This window comes from Pogoniulus pusillus, chromosome 12 (genome assembly GCF_015220805.1).
Source record: "Pogoniulus pusillus isolate bPogPus1 chromosome 12, bPogPus1.pri, whole genome shotgun sequence".
Classification (NCBI taxonomy): Eukaryota; Metazoa; Chordata; class Aves; order Piciformes; family Lybiidae; genus Pogoniulus; species Pogoniulus pusillus.
This window is the reverse complement of record NC_087275.1, coordinates 15418890-15440598: the sequence shown is the minus strand read 5'-3', so window position 1 is coordinate 15440598 and position 21709 is coordinate 15418890. Positions and strand designations below refer to the sequence as shown.

At 43.7% G+C, this 21709-nt stretch overlaps 1 long non-coding RNA gene across 1 annotated transcript; it reads right to left on the bottom strand.

Annotated features, from left to right (window-relative positions):
• Window positions 1-1156: 1156 nt before the first annotated feature.
• Window positions 1157-17405, bottom strand: LOC135179985 (uncharacterized). Its single transcript, XR_010304229.1, has 2 exons — window positions 17341-17405; window positions 1157-1838 (listed from the first exon to the last, which is right to left on the bottom strand). It is a non-coding gene; the product is annotated as an uncharacterized LOC135179985 (long non-coding RNA).
• Between the last annotated feature and the right edge of the window lie 4304 nt (window positions 17406-21709).

The following is a 21709-nucleotide window of genomic DNA, read 5'->3' as shown; positions in this document are numbered from 1 at the left end:
TCCTTTGCTCTCCTCCTTCTCAGGCCCTCTAGGCTTCCCCATGCTAATTAATTCACAGGGTAGCACGTGGCCACAGGAACATTTTGCCTGTGGTCGCGGTGCCAGGGAAAATCAGATAGCTCCATAGCACAGATGAGGGCTCTTCTGCAGCAGCTGTTGTCCATATCAGAGCGTAGGTGCTGGTGCTGCATTAAAAATCTCATCACACAGCCATAGGTTCAGTAGCTTTCCTTCAAATTCTAATAAAAAAACACCTTTGGACAGTTGCTGGGTTAGTCCAGCAGGGAGTCAGGAGTCATTACTCCTCAGGTTTTCACAATGAGCTTGGAGCTTTTCCTTCCACTGCAAGGAGGCAGCCCTTTGTAATTTCTCCAGACTTGCTGAAGGCTTTGCCCCACTCAGGCTACACAGACCTGCTTGGTCCTCCAGGGCGTTTTTTCAGCTTAGATATGTCTGCCATGCCTCACATGCTTGAGAGTCCAAGAAGATCCTTCCATCAAGTGATGAGGTTCAGACTGGATGCCCCTGCTTTCTAAACATCCTCTCAAAGAGGAGTCCAGGGGCAGCTGAATCCCAGCCTTAGCCCTCAACGGCAAAGAAGAGTTCAGATCCTAGGTTCTGCCACAGAGTTAGTTTATTTCAGCTGAAGCTAAGACTTCAAAACGGCAGAATCCCTGGGCAATTATGTCCTTACATTTTAAGTTTCCCTCCCCTCACGTGACAGTTTGGTCTAATAATAATATTTATATCTGAGGTCTTCTTGTTCTTCACCAGATCTTTTTGCTGTCTCCAGGCTGGTCATTCTTTCTCTTATCTTGAGGATGCACCTTCTGCTGAGAATGGGGCTACCTTATTTTTCACAGGATTCAGCTGATGGATGGGCTACCTCATTCTTCTCAGAAGGCAGTCATCAAGGCATCCCAGTGTATAAGTTCAGCCTAAGTTTACTGCTTGTGGCCTACAGCGTCAGTAAATCTCAAAGTAAAACAACTGCAATTTTAAGTGATAACAAAATTAAATCTAATGTTCTACAATATTAGATTTTAATTTCCAACAATGCTTCAAATGTTTCATGATAGGCAGCTTGTGAGAAGTCAGGATGACAGTCATAGAATAATGAACTGTTGAGACTGGAAGACGCCTTTGAGATCATCAAATGCAGCTACTCAGAGCTTCCAATACGACCCCTACTGCCAGTAAACCACGTCCCTCTGCATCACAGAGTCAGGGACTGCGCAGGAGCCCATGGCCTGCTTGCTGGAGTGACTGCTGCGCTTGGGACCTCGTCTGTGGCTGGTAGTCAGAGCTTAGTGGCTGGAGGCAGTTCATTGCCACATCAGCTCCGGTGGAGCCGGAGCCCCAGGCAGCAGGGGCTGCTGTCTGCTGGGCTACTCACGCTCCGCAGGGAAGCGCAGGGCCTGGAGAGGAGCTTCTGTGGACGATGCAAAGGCACCAGCAGACTCAGTGCATGGCCAGGGTAAAACTCCTGGGCTCACTGCTGACCAAAGTCCCTGGGGCCACCCCGGGCGGGACTGCTCTGCCCGTGGAACATGGGGTCGCCGCGCAGACAGACGCAGAACGGCAGCAATCCCGGCTGCTGTAAGGGAGCGTGAGGAGAGAGCCGAGCAGGCCTCTGCTACGCCACACGGCGGTCTTCCTCCTCATCCTCCTTCGCACAGCTTCGGGTCGGGCTGCCCTTCTCCGGGAGCGGAGCCAGGCAGGACGTAGGCTCCTTTCGGGCGGCGGCCAGCGGGGGTCACTCTTCTCCCACGAATGCGGCAGTGCCGCTCGCTTCCCAGCGCCCTGCTTGCTCCGCTCCTTGAAAACCCGGCGCCGGGCTGCGAAATCCAGCAAACCGGAGATCGATTTGAGGCAGGCGTGCTAGGGAGGCGGCCATCGACCGGGTGTGGCATGCCACCTAGTTTTTATGGCTTCTCATTAGCGAAAGTAATTTCCAGGGACAGATTCAGATTCACTTCTCAGTGGAGATTAAACCCCTTCAATTAACTCCTCACTGGGTACTAGAGTGTTTAGTATTTCATAGTTGTTCAAGCACTCATAATGCTGAGACTAACGCTCCTGATCAGTGGGTGCATTCTCCCTGAATTCCGTCTGGTGTTTTGTATTCGCTCTCCCAAGAGACCCAAAGTGTCCCGACAGGAAATTTAGGAAGGAGGGATGGGATGGGTATAACAACTCCTAGCAGGGAAAAAGCGTCATGCATGGCCAGCTGCTCAACACCGTCAGGAGGCATATGTTGGTGCTTTAGGTGTTAGGAAAATATTGCATAAAGGATAAACAGATTTTGTGCTTTCAAGTCTGCAAAGTGCAGATCCCACCTCTCCTGCTGCTTTTGCAGGATCTGCGAGGCAGTTTGGGAGCCAGCAGCCATTCACCAAGACCATTTGCACATTGGTACCTAGAGTCTTCCTGCTTTGTTAGAAAAGCAGTCCAGAACAATTTACTCCATCCTTTTACTCAAGTTCCTTACACAGCATTTAAAAAGGCTCTTTAGATCTTCAGTACGAAACTCAAAGACCCAACTAGAGGAAGAGTGTCAGCTTTCTCCGAGGTCACTGCTATAGCAAGCTATTAGTAGAATTACACAACGGAATACTTCAGGAAAAGAAGATAAAGACAGAAAAAAAAAAAAAAGTAACTTAAAAAGATAAGAAAATCCATTCCTCTGCCCCCTCGAAACCTGACAAAGCATGAGAAAATGAGCAGCTCATATTTAAGTGATTTTTTTTTTAAGACCCTTTTTTTTCCTCTGCCTTTCCTTTAAAAAGTAAATTAAGGAGTTGTTAAAACTAAAGTAAAACTGAGGGTACTGGGATAAAAACTGCACAGCTAATGTTCTCTGAAAACAGTGGCTGGGTCAGGGAAGCTTCACCCCAGGATGATATATACAGGCAAGTTGGAGCTGTGGGACTCAACTCTCTATTTCCACAGGAAGCTGAAGAGCCTATTCCAAGGATATATGGCAACAGGCCCTTAGCAGTAAGATATGCTGGAACTCAACCTAGCTGCTGCCTTGAGGTATAACAAAAAAGGTTTTTACAAATACATTAACAATGAAAGGAAAGCCAAGGAAAATGTGCACCCTTTAGTGCATGTAGGGGGGGAAACCTTGGTACAGAGGATGAGAAAAGGCTGAGAAATTTAATGACTTCTTTGCCTCAGTCTTTAATAGTCAGATCCATTATCCTCAGGGTATTCAGCCTCCTGATAGGGATGGAGAGCAACATCAACTCCCCATAATCCAGGAGGAAGCAGTTAACAACCTGGACATTCACAAGTCTATGAGGCCAGGTGGGATTCAACCAAGTGTATTGAGGAAGCTGGTGGAGGAGCTTGCCAAGCTGCTGTCCATTATCTAACAGCAGTCCTGGTTAACAGGGGAGGTGTCAGATGATTAGAGGCTTGTCAACATGGCACCCATCTACAAAAAGGAACTACAGGCCTGTCAGCCTGACCTTGGTACTGGGGAAGATTACAGAGTGGTTCATCTTGGGTGTGCTTACAAGGTGAGAGGATAATGGTAGGATTAGGCTCAGCCAACATGCGTTCATAAAAGGTAGGTCCTGCTTGACTACTCACATCGCCTTCTATGACCATGTGACCTGTGTAATGGATTAGGGAAATCCACCTGGTTATGCTCTTATAAAATGCTATCACATTGGTTAAACTTGACTTCCCTTTGGTAAAACCATGTTGACTGCTTCCAATGGCCTTGTAATCCTTGATATGCCTAGAGACAGCATAGAGGATTAAGTTCATCCATCGCCCTTCCAGGGATGGAGGTGAGGCTGACCGACCTATAGTTACCCAGGTCCTCCTTCTTGCCCTTTCTGAAGACTGGAGTGACATTTGTTTTGCTTCAGTCTTCAGGCACCTCTCCTGTTCCTCACAACTTACCAAAGATGATGGTAAATGGCCTAGCAATGACTTCCACTAGCTCCTCCAGCACCCACAGTTGTATTCCATCCACAACCATAGATTTATGGATGTCCAGATTGCTTAACTGATCTCTAACCCAGTTCTCATCAACCAAGGCAAACTTTTTTATCCTGACTGAAAGGGCAGTGCAAGGATCCCCCAAACAAACGTTGCTCTTTTTTCCTTCTGAGCCATCAAAACACCCATAAAGACCAGCGATAGGCTACTTGATGGGCTATCCTGATGTGTCTGCCCTATCCATGTGTAAGCCACTAAGCCTGCTGCGATGGTTTGGGAGTTACCTGCCCTCCCACTCTTACAAAATCACCCAGGCTAGACTCAGCCATCTAGAGATTAAGGAATGAAGCTTTGTATTCACAGCTTAGCACAGTATACAAGCATATATATATATATACATTGCAACTCTATACAGCTATATACAGAAATATACAAGATAAAGGTAATACAGAAACACAACACCCCTCCCAGAAATCAGAGTCTCCAGGAGGGGCTCACAACTACTCTTCCATTTTCTTTCCACCCCTCTACCTTATCCCACAGTTTGTCTTACATGCAAGGTGAGTTTGGAGGACTGGCAAGGGGCGTTAGAAGGATTAGTTGGGTTACACAGCCACAAAAGCCCAGGGAGAATACACAGGCACTGGCTCTGACAGATAGAGATTCACTGTCTTACCTATGTTTGTGTTCTTGCTTTTATACATCTCAGCAAGCCTATGGGTGAAGTAGACATCACCACTGTTTTCTTTTCACAGACTATAATCTAATTTTCTCATTAAAATATTCCAATTAGCCTCAAACTAGCACACCTGCCCTATACCTCAAGGAGATATGTATAGGGCTGGTGACCAAAACTGGAGTTGCAAGGGAGTTTGGGGACTTGGCCCTGCAGCACCACTCATCAGTCAGCAATTCCTCTTTCCATTCTCCCTGACATTATGCATTTATATGGAGCAGCACCTCTTGCCAACCCCAAACTTTTACTTCACAAGTGCTCTTCCACTTCTTATCTTACATGAAGCCTACAGAGACTTCACTGTGTAATTTTTCATCTGTGATGCCATTTTTAAATATGGGAGCTGACAGGCAAGCCCTTATCATATTTGCTAAATGGCTTTCAAATATAACTGGTTGTCAGCCCTTTGGTCTTCCTTCCTATGAGCAGCTGCATCTACCACTAAAGAATCAGCAGTGGGGGTATTTGTCTGAGGCCATTCCTCCATTCATTCTAGTGTAAGCCACATAGGAGCACCTTAATTTACTGATAGGATTTTTTCCCAGAACTGGTCTGCCAGAGCCTAGGGGAACCTGAAGCAGAGCCATGCACTAATACTAAGGCAGTAGCTTGTGTCTGTGATTGTGTTTAGCTACATCAAAATAATTACTAACACCATCTTATTTCACTATAATTTTTGGGTATCTTTTACTCTGATGTCAGTGTCACCCTTTTTTGACACTGCAGTTACAGCTTGGTTGTGGTCTGGGGGCAATTCTGATTGCCCTCTGTGAAAGACTGCAACTAGATTTCTGTTTAGAAAACAGGAAGATTCTTTTTATACTTTAGGGTTGATCAGTGCTGGAACCCAGCAAGGTTGTGTAGTCTCCATTCTCAGAGGTATGAAGTCCTTCAATGGTTGGACTCAATGATTTTAAAGGTCTGTTCCAATTGAAATGATTCTATGATTCTATAATCAAACCCCAGATGGACACAGTGCTGTGTGTGACCTTGCTCTGAGCAGGGGGTTGGACTAGCCGGTCTCCAGAGGTCCCTTCCAGCCTGTGATGCCATGAATCTGTACTTCTCCCAGAGCCACACATAAATAGCAAGTCCTACCAGAGTGTAAGTATTTGCAAACTTCTGTGATATGTTCTAAGATTTCATTTGCATCAAAGCAAGAAGTGTTTAGGAAGAATGTTTGTGTGTCACAGATTTAATACACTGAGTAAATAAATGGAACAGCCTAGCAGAGCACCAATATGCAATTAGGACCATTTCTTTTTAAGGAACCTCTAATCAGATGCTATCTTAAACATTATGACAGTCCATTAGACAGATTGGCTTTGACCATGAAACTGTTTCAAGCCATGTTTTAATATACCTTTTCAGCTGATTTCAGTAAGCATAGCTTAGAAGACACAGCAAAACCTTAGAGACTGTTTATTGAAGCATGAGAGGTAATACTTGAAAAGTTTAAAACTAGAGACAGAAAATCCCTGGTCAGTTATCTTAGTTCAGCTAAGTAAAACAGGAAGCCTTCCCACTAGCATTTGCAAGCATGCTGGCCAGAACATTTCCTGAAGGCACTAGTTCTGTTTCCAGAGATCTAGTTTTCTCTCTATGCCTGTGTGTATAGGCAACATCTGCCTCACACTGGAAAAGCATCTCATTAACCACATTAGCAAAACAGCTATCACATATTTGATCCTCCTGATAACGTCTGTACTACCTATGATGTTCAGAGAGCAGACTACCTTAGCTGATACATCAGATGAGGGGTGTGGGAACATTGAAATGATCGCTCAAAAAAAGTCACAGCAAATATGCTCAGGGGACAGAGGCTACCTAATAAATGAAAAACTCGTTGTTGTTAAATTGAAACTGTAACAAATCTGAAGGTTACAGCAGTTATCCAGCAGGAATTCAGCACCGTGGCTTTTGAACACTTCAAACTCAGTCCAGCAAAGCCGCTGAGCGTGTGCTTAAACACAGCATTATTGATCTTGCAAGGATCACTTGTCAGCTTAAAGGTAAGTATATGCGTAAGTACATTAGACATTCAGCTCACAACTGTGGCTCATAAGCTACTCTAAAATAATGTATGACCATAGCAGAGGGCCAAATCACAGATCAACCGAAACACTACTTCCCAGCAGAACAGAAATAGAAATAAAGTTTTCCTAAAAAGTGAAAGAAGGAGCTGGCTACTTCTTAATTGCTGCAGGCACATATGGAAGAAAAAAACTGCTAATCAGGAGTCCATTGATAACCACTCAGTTCACAATCATTCTATCTGCAGTGCCTTTTAGAAAATGTAAACACAGAGACCTAGCTACTGGGAGCTCAAAGAAGAAATGCAGGCAAGTCATCTGAGAGGAATGTAGATATGAGGAGGTGTAATTTAAGGATTTTTCTTGGATGTCTGTTTTAATTATTTCTGGGTTTGTTTGATTGATTTCCTTTTTCCTTTTAAAATGAACCTCTTAAATCTGCTGCTAAATGTTAGTCCCACAGATATGGCAAGTATAGCTTCCTAGTAAGCAGGGAGCTGTGATGAATCTCATGCAGCCCCATGCCCTGTCCTGTGTTTGAAGTCTTGTGTGTGGGACCTACCATACTTCAAATACTGATGACTTCCTGCTACTTTCTTGTTACAGAAGGAAGCTTAAACAGGCTTACAAGTGGTCACTGTGTAATGTCTGTCTTCTAAAAGTGTATTTGTGCTCAGTTCTAACTAGGATTACTGCATGCAGCAGCACTCCTCAACGCTCTTTGCCTTCAGGGGATATCTTTATTGTCACTGTGAGCAGAGGAAGTGCCTCTATGGCCATTTCCAGATGGACACTGAAGAAAAAGAAACCTAGAACGTACAGGTTTTCTCTGGCAGAGCAGAGATTTAACTTTGATTCAATAAACCTTAGATCTGATAAATCTCAACCAGAATCCTTTCCATAACAGCCTTTACACTCAGCAAAAAGACAGTGCTGATCTGCATGCTTGTGTATAGTGCTGTGAGCACAAAATAAACCAGGCATCTTTAAAGGAAGACCTTCCACAAAGAATCATAGAATCAACCAGGTTGGAAGAGACCTCCAAGATCATCCAGTCCAACCCATCACCCAGCTCTATCCAGTCAACTAGACCATGGCACTAAGTGCCTCATCCAGTCTTTTCTTGAAGACCTCCAGGGACGGTGCCTCCACCACCTCCCTGGGCAGCCCATTCCAATGGGAAATCACTCTCTCTGTGAAGAACTTCCTCCTAACATCCAGCCTATACCTACCCCGGCACAACTTGAGACTGTGTCCCCTTGTTCTATTGCTGGTTGCCTGGGAGAAGAGGCCACCCCCCACCTGGCTACAATGTCCCTTCAGGTAGTTGTAGACAGTAATAAGATCAGAGGAGACCCTGATTTTATCCATCATGGCTGAATGGGATGCTGAAGATGCTGAACAAATCCTGTGCCCATGGAAAAGCAAATCTGAACTTCTGCACACGGGTTGCTCCTGTGGCCAGAAGGGCTGTTGTCCTCATATATACACTCATAAAAGAATTGGTGAGGTGGTGTCAGTGGTGGTCCTGCCCTGTCTGGGCACATGGAAGCCCTCCTCTATAACTGACTGGGGATTTCTGCATGGTTTGCTTTCATACTTTCCAGTCTCAGGCATGCTTTAGGGGAGCCACCACAGCGCAAGGAGGAGCCGAGGGAAACTGCTGCTATACCTTGGCTTCCAAGGAGGCAGGACTGACTACTTTGTTGATTTAAAAACTCATCTTTCAATGTTATTGATCTCATTTGAGGAGAAGGAGGGAGAAAAATAACTTTACCCCAGTGTAAAGCTTCTTTCTTCTGTGCATATGCAGCCCACTATTAAAGGCTTCAGTGAAACCTGAGGACTCTGTAATGAAATAATTCCCTGAAGAAAAAAACTCGTGAATTTTAAACCTCTAACTTTCAGTGACTGCAGGAAAAACAACATGCATGTGGGAAGAGGGGGACTTTCCTTAAGGCACTCGGAGGCATGCATGGATAGCTGATCTCATTTAGAAACGTGGAGCTACGAAACCCCTTGTGTTCACCAGTGACTTTGAAAGTGAATTGGTCTATAATAGCATTAACAAGTGCCAAGAGAAATCAAGCGCTTACTGTTGGTGCTGCAAGAGCACAGAGGGAACCCAGTCCTTTCTGTGTCATAAAAATAAGCACACAGAGAAACAGTGGTCTCTGACCCAAGAAACAAAATGCCATGGTACAAGCCCATAATGGAAAATAGTTTTCTACAGAAACTTTGGTCCAGAGAGAGAGAGGGAATGACAGGCACAAGCAGCTGCAGTAACTTTCTCTGTGTCACTTGGCAGAGCCCTGGTAAAACCCATGTGCCCCAGCTCCTCTCAAAATGATGATAAAATGGTATGTCGACAAGGATTTTACTTGGTGTAAACCACAATGACATCAAAGACTCAGCACTAATTTGGGTTTTGTCAACTAGATAAAGATATTAGGTTAATGCTTTTTGTTCCTTGACAATGTTTTAGTCAGTGAACAGAATTAATTGTGTTGACATAATGGATTTATTGTTTCAACAAAATGCCTATCTATTTTCACACAGTTTGACAAAGCTAATGCTGATACCAGGGGATTCTTATATAGCTGAGTTATCAAGCTGATAAAAGGCCACTAGTGTAAAAGAGAACATGAAAGAAAACAAAGAGTCAATAGCCCAGAGGCATTAGTGCTCATAAGAAGTACACAAAAATTGTATTAAGTTTTACAGTTCCTGTGGCTTTTTATGATGAGCAAGGTGCTGCTGATAAAGACCATATGCTCTCACAGACCTCTGCTTGCAAAGGTGAAATCTCTTCCCAGAAACTTGTCAGACCTGCCTACAGTAAGGATTTATGAGCAGAGAAGCACTTAGTCTGAGCCAACAGCAGCCTTGCTGCTGCAGGCCACCTTTCTGTATGTCCCTAGCGCAGAGAACAGTAGACTTTGTTGGTGGTGAACACCCTGCAGAATCCATCTGAGAAGCACAATATGTGCAATGAAGAGGATTTCTTCAGGGGCAGGACATGAAACCTGCCTATACAAAAATCAGACAGGCTGTAGCCTTTTAGGTAGCACTCCTCAGACTTTTCACTTATGGCCAAGATGAGGATGAGTTGTGTTTATGAGCTAAGCAATGCAGGGCACTGCCTGTCTGTGCCAACTTTGCCCCGCCCTGAACTCTTCTGGCACAGTTCTGGGCTCCTGTCAGCTCCAGGCTCTTAATGGAACCAGGCTGGTGGCAGGCATCAGTAACATGCAGGACCAAGGAAGCCAAATGCAAGGGAAGAACACAAAGGGAAGAAAAGATAAGAAAAAGACAGAGACATAAAGGTGAAAGAAAAAAAAAAGAGAAAGCAAAAAGCCATTGTCCATTTGATCAGATCTAAGTTAATATCTTGAAATGCTAAGAAATTGAGTATCTTATTTTTCTTTATGCATAAAACTTGTTAGAGTTCAGTTTCCTTTAAAGGAAACTAGGTAGTGCAGAACAGTTTTGCAGTAGTCCCTAAACACCTTGTGTACAAACAATGTAAATGCAGCTGCACGAGAGGCCAAACGGCCTGCTGCTGGCTGCTCCTGAGCTAGTTCAGACTACCTGCTGAGGAATGGTATCGTTGTTGGAGAACGTGCTGCATCAATGCAAACAAACCTTGTTAAGTAGGTGAACTGTCTCAGAAGCTGAGCATTCAAAGCAAAAACAGCTGCCAGATGGGGGTAAAAAGTAACTCATTAATTGGGCCATGTAGTGAAGCTGTAAGGGAGCTGCAGTAGAAAAGGTTCTCTGTGGGTGTATGACAGTGAACCAGCACTGACCGAAAGAATCACACATATTCAGACATACAAAAAGATGGAAGTCACAGAAATAATGTGAAATGGAGTTTATCTTTCTGGAGAGAGTGTGGTTTCTGACACAGCTGCAGTGCTCCAGTCCTGCAGTAGTTGGATCAACTGCCAGACAGATGACTAAGGCTGATAATGGGCTGACTTGCATTAACCAAGTATTTTCTGCTACTTGATGTACGTTGCCACAACATGTGACATTACTAATTTGAAAATCACAGAATCACAGAATGTCAGGGGCTGGAAGTGACCTCAAAAGATCATCTAGTCCAGCCCCCGGCTGCCAGAGCAGGATCACCTATACTGGATCACAGAGGAATGCATCCAGGTGGGTTCTGAATATTTCCAGAGAAGGAGACTCCACAGCTCCCCTGGGCAGCCTGTTCCAGTGTTCCGCCACCCTCACAGGGAAAAAAATCCTCCTCATGTTTACACAAAACTTCCTACACCTCAGCTTCCACCCCTTGTCCTGTCATCAGGCATCACCGAGAAGAGCCTGGCTTCATCATCCTGGCACTCACCCTTTACCTACTTATAAACATTGATGAAGTCTTCTCTCAGTCTCCTCCAGGCTAAAGAGCCTCAGCTCCCTCAGTCTCTCCTTGTAAAAGAGATGTTCCATTCCCTTAATCATCTTTGTGGCTCTGCGCTGGACTACCTCAAGCAGTTCCATGTCCCTCTTGAACTGGGGGCCCAGAACTGAACACAGTACTCCAGATGTGGCCTCATCAGGGCAGAGGAGAGGGGCAGGAGGACCTCCCTCGACCTGCTAGCCATACCCCTTCTAATACACCCCAGAATAGCAGAATAGTACACTGGATAAATGCAGTAACAGAAGATGTTTTTGCAGCCAAAAGCGAGTGGTGGGAACTCCTGTTTCTTTTCCTCTGTACTGGATGTCTTTTCTTCCCTTTCTTTTTTTTTAATTTTTAATTTTTTCCCCCTGAAAATTCCTTTCAAAATAAAGCGTACATGCGTGAGTGGTGTTTCCTTTGTTTTCCAGTCAGACTCATTTGTGCTATTGCTCAGGGGAGTGGAACTGTCAGATATAAACAGAGCTCATTTACTAATCTGCCCTTCAGAAGAAGAAACACTCAGCTCCAGCACTGACACTGGTGGTAAATATTGCTACGGGTACTTGGCCACACAGTGCGGGGAATTTGATAACTGACAGCAAAGGGTTCCTGTGAAGAGAAATAATTATAGCAGCTGATAGAATGAATTGAAGGAAATTAAGCCAAAGTAACCACATGTAGATGAAAGCATTCTTCATTTTCACCACAAAAAGAGCCTTCAAATAGTTTTGGCAGAAACTGTGAATAAGACCAGGATTATGAAATTTTCTTCTTCCTTAAAAGAGAGTCATTGGCATGACGCCACTGTATGACTTGATGAAGACAATGCTCTTCCTTAGCAGAGAGGTCAAAGATATCTCAAAGTCGTTCTCATTTTATTTGTGGATAGGTGCTGTAGTTTAAGGCTTGGAAAAATTCCATTAAGAGAAATAGTGACTTTCCCAGAAGTTCAGTGCAGAATGTAAATAAATTAGAGCATTGGATGTAAAAGGAAAATAAAGTCTGTATCACTCATTGGTTTGCTAAGAGGGATAAAATGGCAATGTATAAACAATTTCTCACTCTTTGCTCCTTTTGCCTCCTGCTTTCCACCTCCTCCACTGCTCCTCCATGCATGGCTGAATACTGACCTTGACTGACTAGTTAACATGTGAGATCTTGCTGGTTTTCTATCTGGGAGAAGGTGGTGTTGGCCCCTTCTGGGCTTTATTTGTCCGGGGGTGGGGGAAGAACTGATTTTTGTATTATTTCTAAAGGATATATAGCTGTAAATACATGTAAATATATTTTGTATATATGCTTGTAAATTTAGCCTGCTGTAAAATAGAGCTTTATCTTACTTCCTATGTGATAGCTTGAACCCAGAGAACAGAAAAAGGAGGTAGAAAAATTAAAACCCAAGAAAGCACTTTTGGAGGAGTTTCATTCTCTGAGACCAGATTAGTCTGTGTAACTGAAAACCCTGTAACCACTGGATTTGCAGATTACTTTCTCAATTTTATTATGGAATAATTTGAGGGGACCCAGCTTTCATGACCTTAATTTATTTTATGTGAAACACAGCCTTCTTTATCCAGTGCTTTTTTTGGTTTTGTTGTTAATTCTTTGGAATTGGTTGTATTTCGTATCAGAAACAGCTGAAGTTATCCAGTAGTGAGCTGCTGTAGTCCTTTGAAAAGGTTTCCAGTACTTCACCCAGAGCCTTCTGTTGTTTTTAATGCCTGTGTGGCTTCCTCTTTCATTCAGCTCCAGCTGTACAGAAATCAGGCAGGAGGGGACCTATCTTATGCAGGCTGTCTTCAGTTTGTGGGGTGCTTTGAAGAGAGAAATCTGCCCAGCACCTAACAAGGGATTTTGGTGATCTCTGGGAGTCTCTCTTGGAACTGGGCTAGCACAGACCAGGTGGGGCTGGAGGCAAAAACAGTATCAGACTGACTTTGAGAAGAATCATGGTTAGGTTTAGAGAGGTGAAAAATTTGCCAAGCTTGGATGGCCACCTAGAGTGATGTAAGCTGGATGGAGGTAACTCATCATGTCGGCACCCTTCTGGTTTCCCTGTGTTTCACAAAGCCCTGGGAAGGATTTTGAGTTGGCTAGGGGTGAAGGGCTTTGCTGCTCCCTGGTTAATTTGGAATTGCACAGCTGACTGATTTTTTGAGACATTGCATTATGTTTATTTTTGCTTCCCCCTTGTTTCTTCATATAAAAGGTATTTTTCTTGTCAAAAGCTCTTAGTGTCCATGAGAGAGAGGGCAAGTCATGCCTACTAAGGTGACAGGACAGACTTATTTTCATTTACTAGAGCCAGAAATAGATCAAGTGTGATAAAAGCTACCTATTCTATTTCACATAACAGGTTTAGAGCATGCATATGGGCAGTTCTCTCAGCTACGAGGAGGGAACTTCTGGCTGTGGGAACAATAAATTCAGCCATTCACATTGGATCAGCAGCTGCATGAACCCCAAACAGAGATTTTACTTTATTTCACAGAACTGAAAAACTACACCTCAGAAGTGAGGCCCTCTGAAAGGTATCGTCAGCAGCACGCACAGTGAAGACACAAAGTAAATCTAGTGACGTGTACCAAGTTACTAATCATACTCAAGACTTTACGCTAGCAACAGTCTGGCCACTTTACCTATTTTTAATATGCATCTGCCCTATCACTTTATCTTATATTCCCCAATTTGTTGTCTTTATTGTTGGGGTTTTTTTAACACACAATCAAGAGAGAGAAAGTGTCACAAGAATGAGTAAGGATTTGGCAGGAGGAAGGAGAGACTGTCTTTGTATCCTCTATTTGTACAATGCTGAGAAATTGGAGTCTAGTACAGAAAAGGGGCTTTTAGCTGCAGCCACCACCTAAATGAGAGGGAGGTTGTCCCATGAGTTGCAGAACTCCAGCTCCATTAATAACGTTTCTTGTAGGTTTGTGTCCTTAAGACCTTTCCTTGCAACAATAACCTCTGTTCTCTGCAGAATCATAGAACTGTTGAAGTTGGAAAATACCTTTACGACCATCAAGTCCAACCATTAACCTAACACTGTCAAGTCCACCACTAACTACACCATGTCCCTGAATGCCTTATCTACACCACTTTTAAATACCTCCAGGGATGAGCTTGACAACTTTTAGTGAAGAAAATTTTCCCACTGTACTATATAAACATCTGTTGGCGCAACTTGAAGCTATTTTCTCGTCTTGTCATTTTTTACTGTGGAGAAGAAAGCAACACCTGCCTTGCTATAAGGTTTCAGATAGTTGTGGAGAGAGACAAGGTCTCTCTGTTCAGCCTTCTTTTCTCCAAACAAACCTAGCTTCCTCAGATGCTCCTCCTGAGACTTGTCATTGCAATCGGCTAAGAACTAGCACTTGTTTAGGAGGGGCTGAGGAAACTGTTAAGACAGGCAGATGGATGTGATGATTCTTCAGAAATCATTGATTTTACTTATTGCTGTGCATATTGTCAGTCCACAAGGAAAGGAAAACCAGAGTTTAAACAGGGAACAAGAGCACTGTTACGAGCTCAGCTTGCCACACTGTTTCCTCCATGCAACACAGACATATAAAACAGGACAAGAGACAAAGCCAACACATACTGAAGCAGTTCTTGCTTTAGTTAAGGATAAATAGAAAGATTTATCTCATACCTTAACAGCTAATAAAATGTCTGGGTTTTGTATTTTCACATCAACACATTTACTGAGGGGTTCTTAAGTGAATAACTAAGGCTAATAATTTGCTTGATGAAATCTGATTTAATATCTGATGACACATCTTCTGATTTATTGCCCTTTTACATTTTCAGAGTAAAATGTAACAGTCTATTCTGGCTGCAGTCTCTCTGTAACAAAAAAAGCCAAGTCTTCTTGAAATTAGCCAGGACAGGTGTTGCAGAACCTTATTCGTAACAGTAGGCTAGTGGTAAATAAGGGGGAACATGGTGAGAATTGAAAATTAATTTGGTTGTCTCTGCCTCCCTCATAAAGGTTCACAAGTTCATCTGGGGGTCAGCATCACAATAGGAACGTTTGCAGGTAGTTTGAGAGTAGTATTTGGAAAAGATAGATCCAAAAGCAGTACCATTACTCTACTTACAAAGGCAAGAAACCTCCCAGACTTTAGGAATATATGAGATACTCACAAAGCTGTTTGCTGACCGTGGCAGCTCTTCTGAGCATCTCTTTTTATTGGAGAATTCTCCTAAGCTGCTGCAGCTCACTCCACTAGTGTGGTGAGGGAAAACCCGAGGGAAAGAGTTCTCTTGCTATGCAACTGACCCGGTTTTATGAAAGCACGTCTAATTTTTTGTCACATGTCACCAGGAGAGCATGTTCAAAGCACAGACAATAGCAGTGGGCACCAGGAACAGACTGTCTCAATTTCAAGCCAAGAGCTACCTGGGATTAGAGGGCTCTTAACCCCATTCCAAGACTAAGAATGAGGATACTGCACACCGACTGGAAGTTTAAAGAGAGATTCTGTTTCCAATAGCACATATACAATCGAACAGAATAGGCACATTCACAAGCTCGGCCATGTCCACCAGACCAAACCCCATCGGGCCTAAACAGGCCTTCTAGAATCTTCCACCTCTTTCCTCCGCAGTCCGCCTGAGGGCAGGCTAAAACCGCCCCGCGCAGCGGAGGCCTCAGCAGGCAGCATGACGCAGCTCCTAATTCCCTGCCCGCTAGCAGCCAACTCCCCCACAACCCGTAAGGAGGAACGAACGCTGCTCCCAAAGCAAAGACGGGAGAAGAGGCAGGGAGGAGACGGAAAAGACTATCAGCCAGGCTCTGCCCTGTAAGCTACGATACTGGAAGATGGAACAGAGTAACAATATTACAATACCCTAGGACGACCAGGCCCATCCCCCCGGCATAGGCTTGCATCCCTAATGGCTTCCTTAAGGGGGACCTAGAACTCCTGAAACTACCACACATACAAACATCTGTTCTTTGCCCAGACTTGCCCCAGCATGGGCTCTGTGTCTCACCGCGCCTGCCAGGGCACACGGCTTGGGGGAAGGGCCCGTGGAGTTCCCCCCCGGCTCCCTCTGTCCCAGCTTCTCCACCGCCCCCCATGCCAGTTCTGCAGAGTGAGGAGGGGCTCTGGATGTACTGCCACACCTAGTTGTTCAGCTCCAGTCTGTTGCTTTCACAAGCTACGATGTGAAACGTGTGTAAGTCTTAAACTAAACCACTTTTAAAAGAAAAATCAGTATTCTTGAAATCCAGATAGGTTTCGTTCTTTATGGTCAAAAAGCGACTCATTAAAGAGACTTTTTCCATCTACCTGCAGAAACCATTTTGTGCCTTCTTCTCAAGGGTGTAAGGTCACTGGAGCAATGGCTTCCTCTTGCCGTAATAGGATCCTGATCGCATATGATGTGCCCTTTTTTTTGTTTGCTTTGTTTAAATGTTAATAAAGTTGCATTTGGCAGCGGTAAGTGATTTGATAGAAGTCCTCAAAATTGCAAAACCGTGACTTTCATGGCTCTTACTGACAGTGAATGTACAAGACTGTAACTGCTTTCTAGCATAGTCTTTTACCCATTTTGAGGCAAACCTCTGCACAGGCAGAATACACTGCAATTCAATGTATAAACTTCCATCCTATTCAAGCCCAGGTTTGGAAACAGGCTGAACTTCCTCTGGACATACTGTTTACTGTGAGCGGAATGCTCTTGTGCTTGAGAGTTTTAACATCTCCCAGAACTTAACGTGAAGCAGTGATACTAAGAAACAGAAGGGAAAGCTCATTTTGGAGAGAGAAGGGACTATCGTAATGGAAGCAGATCCACAAATCGATAAAAATAATTCTTAAAAACCCTTGCTCATCTTTTGAGAGGAGACAGACATTTCTGTGTACCAGTCCTTTCAATGGGGTGTTTAGGATAAAGATGGTGTAAAATTTCCATCTGTTTCCCATCTCTATGCCAGTGATAACATGTAAAGGTCACCATGGGGGCAGGTGTATCAGAAATCAATAACATTTATGAATTATGACTATAAATTTCAGTGTGAACATTATTATTAATATCCACAAGGCGGGAAAATTCCCTGAGGTTGTTTGGATTTTCGGTTGGCGGGAAGCAATTGCACAGAATTAAACACTTCGAACAGTCAGAACTTGGAAAACAGTACCGCGAGAACAGGAAAAATTCTAACTGTGCTGGAGTGAATAAACATATGTACTCACGACTCTCTGGTCCCGGAGCAAGTGTCCTCTGTGGAAGCCGCTTTCACACTCGCGATGACCCCAGGGTGAAACACGGGTATTTGAGGCAGAGGGAACGGAGGCTGCCGCACCGGCCGGCCCCAGCTGCAACACGTGCCGGCCCTTAACGAGCTGCAGCCGAGGAGAGACGGGCAGGCTCCGTGCTGAGTGCAGCAAGGCAGGGTGCACAAACGCTAAATACAGGGGAGGTGGGGAATGTGCAGAATCACCCCCCGTTATATACTTGATTTGAAAATCAAACTAGCCCATAGCCGCTAGCACCACTGCTCTGGCCAAGGAATTCAAAGCTTCATGCCGGCCACGCAGGCACGGTGAGGGCAGCACAAGACACCTGACACGAGGTGCTAAGGCTTAAGGCAGGGGTCCTCAGACTACGGCCCGCGGAACCCCCCGCCGGGCCAAGCAGCCCCTTCCTGCCTCTGAATCCGCTCGCCGGCCTCCGCAGCCCCCAAGCACTCGCCGGCACTGGGCTGGAACCAAACTATAGTCCGGCCCCCGACAAACAATAGCCCCCTGTTTAAAAAGTTTGAGGACCCCTGCCTTAAGGCTTTGCTCATCTGCTCACTCCCGGACCCCAGCATGACAGGAGGAGGAGGAGGAGGAGAGCCAGGGCAAACCTGCCTGGAGGGATCTATGCCCTAGCAGGATCTGAGAGTTTCTGAATCTTAGAGGGAGGATAATGTGCCTGAACAACTTGAATTATCATGACCGAGTATTGTGGTCCAGTGGAAACAGATGTGCAACTGAAAACACTTGGTGCTGTGCATCTTGGAAGGGCTACACCAGGTTAATTTGATTCAGGCCCCATGAACTGATGAACATCTATCAAGTACCTTAGTTGCAATCCTGGAATGCATCATAGTGCTAAGCCTGACCCTTTGTTAGGAAGCATGTCCACAGATCCAAGTGCAATGTACTTCTTTCTCTGAGGCTGAATAGGAGGATGCTCCTCTGACTCATTGTGGGCTGTGAGGTCATTGACCAAGGCAGACACCTGTGAGACCAGGTCAGCCACAGCAAAATTCTTTTGCCAGCATCCTTCAGTTGGTCTAACTCTTGGTCCAGTCCTCTCTTAGCCATGAACTGAAAGAGTTCCCCGAGTCATGGAAGAAACTACCTTCACATCCCAATGGTCGGCTTATCTCAGAATACAGGTTCTATAACAACAGTTATTTTCTCAGCATAAAGAAAGAAAAGTTCAGATAGCTAAGTAATGCATCAGTGTGACAACCAAGCAGAGCAGCTGCAAGGGTGATTTCTCAATGGAATAAGAGAAAAGATACAGGGCAACCAGCTGCATCAGGCTGCTATTACTAGGATCTGCCATTTGCATCTCTGTCTAAAACCACAAGAAGCTGATGCTAAATTAACTTGCCATTTTTGCAAGTGGCTGTGCTGTGCAGTGGCTTCTAATGCATTTTGCGTCTCAGTGCTACTTGTTACCATGCATAAGCAAACAGGAAAAAATGTATGCCTGTAAAAAGCTGCCTTTTAAATATGTATTACATGGTGTTAAATATCTTTAGACTTACTTCCATGATCACAATACACTGATTAGGGGTTTTGTTTTCTTTTCTTTTCTGGGGGAGTTCTCATCTCTCAAATCTCATTTAATCTCCTTTGAGTTAGGATTTCATATTTTTGTAGAGCTGTGCAGCATCAAGAAAGTGCATGACAATTCACATAAGCTGCTCAAAATAAAAGGGCAGAGCAAATAGCCCATCATTAGTATCTCATGGAGAAAGCAACTTCAGAAACCCACAACCATAATCTTTTCTTAGCTGATTCAAAGCCGTAAGTGAATGTGTCTGAGGCATGCTCTGAACAACAGAAAAATTTAGGCTGGGTCTGTGAAGACTGGTAAAATCACTGGGTCCTGTGTACAGATACTGTGTGCCAGTCAGGGTTTGAGAAGCAGCATTTCTATGCAGGTGTACATATATGAGGGAATAATTTGCATTTTTATCATGTCCTTTCCCTCAATTTAAACTGTAACAAGCAGTCAGAACCATCCTTGGTATGCTCTGGTTCATACTTTTCATAAACATCTATAATATATTTGCTTCCTGAGAAGTGAAAAAACTCACAACAAACAAACAACCTTCCTCCAATCCAGTTAATTCACAGTGATATTTGTTATGATCAATGTAACAAGGATCCAGAAAACTTGTATATAACAATGCCCTGTTTTGAATGTACCCAGTGGAAAGAGAATGGTACTTCAGAAATGCTATACTAGAGGCATAAACAAAATGTACCATAAACATAACTGAAAAGATGCATTATGCAACCAAAAGCCACGCATAATTCAGACAAATTAATAACTTGGAATGGATAGGATAGCAAGAAGAGAGACCCATTTTGCTGTTAGGATTTAACCTGCTCTGCTACAATTTGCTGCCTGAAAAAAGCCCAAACATCTAGCATTGCTTTCCTGAGTACAGGTTTTGTGCATGAGGACATCTATAATTTGAGAAGGGCCACACTGACAACTGACCACAGAAAGGTATCTGACAAAACATCTCTCACACACACACTTCCTAAAATGGCAGCCATTCAAATGCCTTAATGATGCTGGTAGAAATTTCACAAACAAGATGCAAACAAAAAGTGTAAAAAGTGATGGCTGTAGACAGGATGATCCTCCTTGCTTTCTTCTGGGCTCTCAACACTAGATAAACTGGTGTGAGCAGCTTACTCCTATTCTAGCCTTAACCAGGTATGAGAGGCTCTGAATCAAGTTATGGAATACATTTATTGCCTTTGAGAAAAGCAGTGCAGCCTTCGGAGAAGGAGTGGACAAGGGATGCAGCGAACCTGTGCTAGAGAGATTCTTGCTGATGCAGTTGTAGCTCCCAGCAGAGTGCAAGGGAGGAATGCATAGGGCTGCCATGTAGGTAGGGCGCTACTGAACCTCTCACAATTGATGTGGATGCATTCCAGAAAAGCCATTTATTCTAGCTGTGATGTAACTTCTGCTGTTTACAGCTATCTGATGTTAACAGAAACAAACAAGCGTTTCAAACAATAAGCAATTACTAGATAGATATGTCATTAACAGAAATAAACGTCTGGCAGTTGTCTAGTGTAAAATGTACTTCGTACTTCAATAGTGTTTCATTATGTACATCTAAACATACTTTAACTGCTTGACAGTGTAGATGCAGTGCAGGAAATCTTTACAATATACAGACCCATTTGAAAACTACATACAAGTTTGTAAGTACTTTTAATACTTCTCTGTGCTCTTTTCTGTGTCTGTATCAAACCACCATGTCCCAGAGTTCTTCCAGTTCAGTGAGTTAGAAATTTAAACTGGCAAAGTCAGAAATAAGATTTAAAAAGTCAGCAGTAATGGAATCCTAAGAGTGCCAATCCTTTGTGTAAATTCATAGGCAGTTTGCTTCTCTAGTCATCTGTCTAGATGCTGTGTTGCTGTTTCTTCTTTTACAAGAAACTGACAGAAGCAAAAACTTAGATAATTTTTTTTTAGGTAAGTTTGATACAGAAAGAAATACCCACATTGGCAGTGATAGAATTACAAAGTTGAGAATCTACAAAAGCTCATATAAACCAGGGCGTCATGGCATTGAATGGATCATGAAGAATTATGCTTCATAATGTCTTTGTACACACTTTCTGTATGGGGAAAAGCGGATTTTTCTGTGGCAAATTCTCTCAAACCTAGGAACGTTATACTCTTGCAAAGCTGAAGTAGATTTGTCTGCATTGCAGAAAAACTCTTAATCCTTAGCTAAAACCTAAGCTTTTCTGTGGATAGCTAATGTAGGTTCTATATAGGTTGTCGTCTAAGCAATTCAGTGAATGATTCATCATGAAATCAGTAGTTGAATGTTGCATGGGGCTGTTCCATTAGGAGCTATAGCTGTTTTCAGGTCAGGATTCATGTGACGACAAGTTTGGTCTGTATAGTACTGTCACTTTTAAGATATAGTTTAGGAAACAGGTATCTAGTACATATAGATATGTATGTATGCATATGTATACATATGTTTTTAAAACTCCAGCTTTTCAGAAGTTGATTCTTTTACTGTTTCCTCTTGAATACCTGTAGACCAAATGACCTGTTACGAGGGCTGCTGCTGTGCTCTGTCACTCCTAAGCAATGCTTCCCATGTAGCTGTAGCCAGATACTTGATTTTCTACTGGATGTTTTAGCTCTTCTTCCCACTTCATAAGTGTACCAATTCTACAGGTTTCAGATATGCAGATCACTGCAGATTGTGACTTGACAGATCCTGATGATTCATGTGAAGGAATGTGGCTTGTTTTGTTTATGTGATTTCATACACCTTTTACAAAGAGAGCA